The sequence below is a fragment of the Cuculus canorus genome, chromosome 14 (genome assembly GCF_017976375.1).
Source record: "Cuculus canorus isolate bCucCan1 chromosome 14, bCucCan1.pri, whole genome shotgun sequence".
In the NCBI taxonomy this organism is placed as follows: domain Eukaryota; kingdom Metazoa; phylum Chordata; class Aves; order Cuculiformes; family Cuculidae; genus Cuculus; species Cuculus canorus.
Genome location: NC_071414.1, coordinates 1,844,490 through 1,852,738, shown reverse-complemented (window position 1 = coordinate 1,852,738; position 8,249 = coordinate 1,844,490).

Genomic DNA, 8,249 nt, shown 5'->3' with positions numbered 1-8,249 from the left:
AGGGCCTGAAGGTGGATTAAATGATTCCTTGGGCTCTTCTACCTCTCTCAGACCTTCATCCCTCTCTTCCCATTGAGATTGTCACCTCCAAGAAACCTCCAGGAATTTCCTAGCAGCTGGAATCTCAGCACTGGACACAAAGCTGGGGAAAAAAAGCCACCCCAGGGGACTCGGTGTAATGCTGGAGGATCTGTCTCATCATGGCAAGACAGATATTGAAGGGAAATGTTTCCCTGACAGCAGTTGCCTCCTAAATTTCTATCCCAGCAGCTGGTATTGAACAGAGGAGAAGAGCTGGTGACAAGAGAGCAAAGGAACTGCTGGGCATCACTGGCTGCTCGACACCTGGGGCTTTGCCACCAGCCCTGATGCAGCCCAACATGGGATGTGGTGTCATGGCACTATATGGCCCCATCGCTGTCCCCTCCCCAGCCCAAAACATGCAACATCTGTCCTGTCTGCCCTCCCACATCCCTGCCCTGGGGATGGGTCCCCCATGTACCCCAGTCAAGGTCTGGCTGCCATGCCTGGTCACCAAAAGGACATTTGCAAGGTGAAGGCTGAGAAGAGCCTCCAACATATTCAGGCATTGTGGTTATCCCAAAGGTGTATGCACCTCTTGGGGGAAGAAGGTGGCCAGGTGGGCACCAGTAGGGTCACCCAACTCTGCCCTTTCCACCAGGGACGCCAGCCTGGATGACTTTGACTCCAACCTTCTCAGCCTGGAGAAGAAGAGACTGAGGGGAGACCACATTACGCTCCACAGCTTCCTCACACGGGAAGGAGGAGCGGACACTGAGCTGTTCTCTCTGGCCACCAATGACAGGACCTGAGGGAATGGCAAGATCTGTAGCCATTAGGGAAAGCTTCTCCCAGGGGGTGGTGGAGCACTGGAACAGCTCCCAGGGAAGCAGTCAGGGCATCAAGCCTGACAATATTCCAGCAGCACTTGGACAACGTTCTCAGCCCCACAGTGTGAATGTTGGGATTGTCCTGTGCATGGACAGGAGTTGGACTCGATGACCCTTGTGGGTCCCTTCCAACTCAGGACATTCTATCATTTATCAACCTCTCCCTAGAGACAAAACCTGCCCTGAACAGCAGGGGCACCCCCCTCAGCCCAGCCATCCCAGCTATGGGGTCACCCCGTGACCCTGTCCCCAGGGCACTCCAACGGAGAGACCCTACGCCCCTCAGGGAGCCCTTCATGGGTGGCTCTTGCGAAGGGCTCTGGAGGGTGCAGTGCCCGATGCCTGCTCATCGTGCTGGCAGAGCAGCTTTCCTTGTCTTTCTTCTGTGTGTTATCTCAAGACGTTGGAACTGGCAGCTCCTGCCAACGCTCGCGCAGCCTGACGTCGGTGCAGCTTGAAAGTGCGCGTGGCGTGTTTGATGTCAGGATTACCGGCTGGGTGTATTGTAAATGCTAAAATGAAATAAGAAGATTAGAGAAGAAAAGCGCCGCTCCGCAGCGTGTGCCTGCCGATTGCCTCCTGCCGGATCTTCTGCGGATGATGGGGGGCGCGGGGACCCAGCCTGGTGGCAATCACACAGCATAGGCAGTGCTGCCATGGAAAGGGTTAAAGAAGAGAGCCAAGAATCTTCCACTGTCACTGGTGCTGCTCGTGCCCAGGCATGAGCCCAGCTGGGGTAGGAGGCAGGATGGAGCCCCTTCCAGCTCCCAGGGGTGCTGAGAACCCCAGTGCTCTGGCTCATGTAAGTATTCAGTGGCTGTCCCTGTTGTCTCCGAGCCCAGGTCCTGGGGGTCAGTGAGCAGCCCCACATCAGCCCAGGGGCCCAGTGGGTGCCTGCAGCCTTTCAGGGAAGCTGAGAGAGCGCTACCTTCCTGCTCACCATCCTACCACCCGTCCCACCCTCCTGCACCCTGTCCGAGAGAACGGAGGCACTGCTGCCTGCCAGCCTTGGGAGCTGTCTTTTATGGGTTAAAGAGTTGTCAGAGGTGCATGATGACCCTCAGCAGTTCTTGCCAGGAGAGTCTCCAAAGAGCAGACGAGTCCTCTGTTCTCCACTCATGTGGAAGGATGTCCTTGCACATCCAAGCCCAGATCCAGCTCCACATCCCTCCTGCTCCCCACGCCAGCCTTTGCCAGGCAGGGAGGGAGGCCAGCAGGCCATGGCCCCGTGCTCAACTGTGAGAGCCAGAGGGGATGGAGGAAGAGCTGGGGCAGGGGTGGTGCCCTGCTGAGCCACCTTGCATCTCCTGCTGACAGCAGTGTGGTCCTGAGCATCTCTTCCAGCAGATCAGGACCTCTGTGCAGGCAGGAGGGCAAGGGAGCCTGAATTTCAGCACCAGCATAATTACTCTTTATTTTCAGCTGTGCCTTTGTTGTCTTGCTGGGCCCCGCTGGAGGAGGAGGAAGAAGAGGAAGAGGAAGGGGAGATCACACCTCTCATGCTGGTCCTGCAGGACACCAAGCTGGGCATAGGCAGCAGTGCATGGGGCTCCAGGCTCAGCCTCACACATGCAGCCCCACATCCTCCCTGGCAGGATAAGTCCCAGGCTGGCAGCTCCTCCAGGAATGGCAGAGCACCTTCCTCATGAATGCCTGCTGCCTGTGACTCCCACCAGTCCAGAGTACAGCTCAGCGCTCCAGGAATGAGCCCCCGAAGCCCACACTACCACAGCAACGCCCAGTCCCCCCAGGACTGCACCCACCATCCTGCAGACTGCAGCCTGTCACATCCCATGCGCCAGTGCACCCTCCACTGCGTCCCGTGCCCAGCGCTGGCAGGACCCCGTGCATCCCATCAGGGCAGCGGGAAGCCGATCACCAGTCACCTCCGGGGACTCTTCCCTTCCCTGCAGCAAGGAATCATGAGCAGGCTGGCACCTGGCCCCGTGCCGTAACCGCACGGGTACCTGCCTCCCCCCCTTAGCTCTTGCATCTGTTCCCAATCAAAGCATCATTTCAATCCGTTCGGGAGAAGGTTTTTTTCTTCCCCTGCTACCAAATGCTATTGTTTTTCTAAGGCGCAGCAGCTCAGGAGCAGCAGCTCAGCACCTGCCTGTACCAGCTCTGCTCAAACACTTGCAGGCAAGAGCCTTTAGCAAGACCTTGCTCAGCTCCTGCTTACTGAGAGCAGAGCTGATTTCAGCCCCACAGCAAAGCGCTGGGCTCTAGGTGGGAGATGGGGCTGGAACTTCCCAGTGGAAGTGGCAGCTGGGGGCATGACCCCCTTTCTGATGCCCAGAGGGTGGTGTTGGCAGCGCTCAGTGCCCAGGTGGACATGTGGATGAGGTGGGAGTGCATAGTGGTGCATGAGTGGGTGCCAGAAACCCATCACAATGCCCATGCACATCCGCATCCCCCAGGCTCTACTGCCAGCTCCAGAATCCCTCCTGGACAAGCTCATCCCCACATAATCTAGGGTGGGTGAAGGTCCTGCTTACCCCCTCATGACACCCTGGATGTGCTGGAGACGTCTAGGTCTGGCTCTTTCTCCTTCAGGCCTCATCCTCATACATTGCTGCGGGGCCTCTGTTGCTTCTGCACAATTAATGAGCTTTAATTGCCTGTAAACATATCTCCGGCAGCTCCAGAGCTGCCATGGGAAGTCACTAGAGTCAGGAAAAGGGAATGGGAAAAGGGAATCGTAGCAACTGTTGCTACAGCTGGACTGAACATCCCTGAAATGTGACCGGGGCTGACAGGGGCTGACAGCATTGCCCAGCACCGGCCACAGCCCTGAGGCAACAGCATGAGCAGTACGGGGATCCTGTCCTGGTCTACATCCCCCAACACAGTCCATGTACCCCAAACCGATCCATGTCCCTCAGCCAGATCCATGCTGCCCAACCTGGTCCACGTCCTCCAACCCAATCCACGTTCCCCTGCTCTCATTGCCACGGTGCTGAGTCGCAGGGAGATAAGGAATCCCACGACAAGCCCCCGCACTGGGATGTGGCTGCATCTGGGGACCCACGGAGCTCTGGGGAGGGGTCCTTGTCCTCCCTCTCCACCTGCCTCCCACATTGGACATGCAGACATCTACGTGGCTCTAATGAAGTCTGCAAAGGTCAGTGCTCTGTGTCAGGAGGCCGTTGCTGTAAATGCTATTTTCTAGCTCAGTGCCCTGTAACTCTTTCTGACACTTGTGCTTAAATAAAGCAAACAGTGCATTTTAATCACCTCCACACACGGCTCCCAGGTGCTTCTCCCTGCACCCCACACAGCTCGCTGCCCCCCTGCCCACCAGGGAACTCTGCCATCTCCTTGGGCCCCTTCCTAGATGGGACTGGATGACCTTCACGGTCCCTTCTAACCCAAACCACTCTTTGATTCTACGATGTGCCCTGTGGAAGGGCACAGGACAGGACAGCTGGGGACTTCTCAAGGGGGTCCATCAATGCTCTGGGGGCTGCCCTCAGGATGGAACTGTAGCACGGGGACTGATATCACGGCATCTCAGGAGTGGGATGTGCCTTTGCTCTGAGCAGGGACAGCATCGGTGGCGAAATGTGGGCTCAGTGTCCATCCACCGCTTACTGCTCTGCCAGCTATGGGAGAGGTCCCAAGGCACCCATCTGTGGCCACAGGTGTCTGTCTGCACATATCAGTGTATGTTCACCTGTGTAGCAACACGTATGCGGGTGTAGGCGTGGGTGGTCCCTGCCTGTAATCACAGACATATCTGTGTACACACAAGTGTGGAGTCTCTGGCCACAAGGATGTATGTGAACATGTATGTGTAGATATGGACGTGTCTGCATGTGTGTGTGTGCATGTGCACGACTGTAGGCACAGCTCTGCGTGTCATAGAATCATAGGATCATTAAGGTTGGGAAAGACCTCTCAGCTCATCCAGTCCAACCATCAGCCCAACCCCACTGTGCATACCAAACCATGTCCCAAAGTGCCACCTCTACACATTTTTTGAATCCCTCCAGGGCTGGAGACTCCACCACTGCTCTGGGCAGCCTCTATCAGTGCTTCAGTAAAGACATTTTCTCTAATACCAGTCTAATCCTCTCCTGGCACAACTTTGAGTCCATTTCCCCTCAACCCATTACTTGTTACCTGGGAGAAGGGACCGGCACCCACCTCACCACAACCTCCTTTCCAGGAGCTGCAGAGAGCAATGAGGTCTCCCCTCAGCCTCCATATCCTCAGCCTAAACTCTCCTGAGCCTAAACCCTCAGCTCCCGGGCCCTCAGCCATTCCCAGAACCCCTGGACTCCAGCCCCTTCCCCAGCTCCATTCCCTTTCTCTGGAAACTCTCCAACCCCTCAATGTCCTTCTTGGACTGAGGAGCCTTGGGTGCACGTGTGAAAGCTGGGGAGGGGCTCTTGATCAGAGAGTACAGGAATAGGATGAGGGGGGATGGTTTTCAGCTGAAAGAGGGGAGATTGAGATGAAATCTCAGGAAGAAATGTTTTGCTGTGAGGGTAGGGAGGCCCTGGCTCATGTTGCGAAGGGAAGTGGTGGCTGCCCCATCCCTGGAGGTGTTCCAGGCCAGGCTGGATGGGGCTTTGAGCAACCTGATGCAGTGGGAGTTGTCCCTGCTTATGGCAGGGGGTTGGAACTGGATGGGCTTTGAGGTCCCTTTCAACACAAACCATTCCATGATTCCACATGTATAAACCACACATGCTGGATTATGCATGCTGCTGTGCTGGCACATGTGGCATCTATGTGCTCAAGCACACCCGTGTGTGTGTGCGTGTGTGTGTGTGCACCAGCTCCTCGTACCATTCCTTTGCAGCTCATTGCTTCGCTGCAATCACAATTTTGAGGAATGGAGGTGGGCGCGGGAGCAGCAGCAGCTGCCGAAGCGACGTGCGCCCGCGCCAGAGATAAGTTCCTGCCACAAAGTTTTCTTTCCCTGCTAATTTTCTGATTAGCCCCTGTCTGATGCGTCGGCAGCCGCGCTCCACGGAGCTTATTCAAAGGCGGCGTAATCTTTCTAAGCAGCAAACAGGGGGCAGGGACGCCATTCAGCTCCCAGCAGACAGAGCCGTGCGTCGGGAGGTAATAACTCTTGAGGGACTCGCAGCTGAGCGCTGACAAGCTGCCGGGAGGGCTGTGGAAATCCTTTCTGCGGATGAGCCAAGAGGATTCTCCTGCGATCCCCTAAAGCCTGCGTGTCACCTAGTCCAATAAAAGGCATTATCGGGAAGGTGGCATTTTGTTCTGGTGTATCTCAGGCCTCCAGCCCAGCCCTGGCTCTGCTGGCTTTGCATGAGAACGGGAGGCTTAGGGCATGGTAGGTGCTGCTTGCAAGGGATGCTGCTGGGTGTGGGGATGCTCTCTGTACCCTCCAGTACCCCAGATTGGGGTGCGCGATGATGCCTTCGCTCCATCCTGCACTCTTGCTGGACTGCGTCCACCCACCCTGCAGCATCCATCCCTGAGGATCTCCTGCCCCGGTGATGGCTGCAGCGCCTGGCACCAAGAACAGTGGACCTCAGCACACCCACCTGCTGTCCTGGCAGCCGTCAAGGTGAGGTGCAGGGCTGGGGAGTTTGAGAGGCTTGGAGCAGCCAAGTGGACCCAGCGTCTTTGGTGTGCAGATGCCCCAGCCCCATCCTGGTCCCTCCCTCAGCCAGGGGTGAGAATGGGGCTCCCCGGGGGGATCCTGCCAGCTGTGGGGGTGCCAGGCACCTGCAAACCACAGGTTCTCCAGCTCTGAGGAGACAAACCTGAGGGAAGGAGGGAGCATCTGGAAGGGAATACTGCATCTCTTTATACTCGGTGCTTGTAAGGCTGCACCTCGAATCCTGGGTTCAGTTCTGGGCCTCTCACTACAGGAAGGACATTGAGGGACTGGAGCATGTCCAGAGATGGGGAACAGGGCTGGGGAAGGGTCTGGAGCCCAGGGGTTCTGGGAGCACCTGAGGGACCTGGGGCTGTTTAGCCTGGAGAAGAGGAGGCTGAGGAGAGACCTCATTGCTCTCTGCAGCTCCCAGAAAGGAGGTTGTTGTGGGGTGGGTGCTGAGATCTTCTCCCAAGGAACAAGAGATAGGAGAAGAGGAAATGGCCTCAAGTTGTACCAGGGGAGGGTTAGATTGGATATTAGGGAAAATGACTCTACTGAAAGAGTGGCGAAGCACTGGTAGAGGCTGCCCAGAGCAGTGGTGGAGTCTCCATCCCTTGAGAGGTTAAAAGAATGTGTAGAGTTGGGTGTTCAGTGCATGGTTTATTCTGCAAGGTGGGGTTAGGCTGATGGTTGGACTGGATGAGCTGAGAGGTGTTCTCCAAACTCATTGATTCTATGGCTCTATGATTCTAAAGCTGTGCTGGAGGTACTGCACCACAGAGAGAAGGATGGACCTCATGATGCAGGTCACCCTGGGGCGGCCCTGGCAATTTGTTTGCCCTGGATCCTACCTGGTCCAAGACTGCAGAGAAGCTGCCAACCCATGGCGTTCCCTGCTGCAGCCGGGCCCCAGGGATGGGGCATGTCCAAGAACACGATGGCAGGGCAGCATCCATGTGTGAGGGGGACACCAGCCCTAACCCCAGAGCTGCAGGGGACTTCCCTGCTCCCACCAGAGGCCATTGACAGCTCGGGGGGGAGGGCACGTGCTAATTAACTGTGTGCCACGTTAGCCAATAACTTTGAAATGATGTGGAGATTTGCAGCCAAACCCTCTCATACAAAGATTTAGGAGGGTGACGAAGACAATTAAACATCCCTCCCCGAGTATTGACTTGCAACTGAAAGGTGGAAAAATAACTACATTTTCACAGCCCTTTTAAATCATCCTGATACTCAGCTGGGCCACCAGGCAAACAAACCCTGGGCTGGCAACCATGAGGCTGCGGGCACGACAGCCCTGTCTGCCAGGCTGGGAAAAGGGTGGTGGAGCAGAACTGGGGTTTGGGAAACCCAGGGCTGGCACAGGGTCCTGCTCCGGCAGCAGGTAGTGCAGGAAGGGAGTGATGCTCCAGAGCAAAGAAGGCAGGAAGGACATGAGAGTAGCTGCCACCCGAGCAGCTCTGAGCGGGAGGATTAAGTTAAATGAGCTACATTGGATGGTGGGAGAGCACGGAAGGAGGAACAAAGGGCTGCAGGAGGCAAGTGGGCAGCAGGATGCAACAAGGAGGCCTTGGAGATCATAGAATCATATAACTGCTCTGTTGGAAAAGGCCTTTGAGATCATTAAGCCAAACCATACCTGTCCACACCTGAACCATCCCTGAGCACCTCATCTGTCATCTTTTAAGCACCTCTAGGGATGGGGACTTCACCGCTGCCCTGGGCAGCCTCTGCAGTGCCTGAGAACCCTT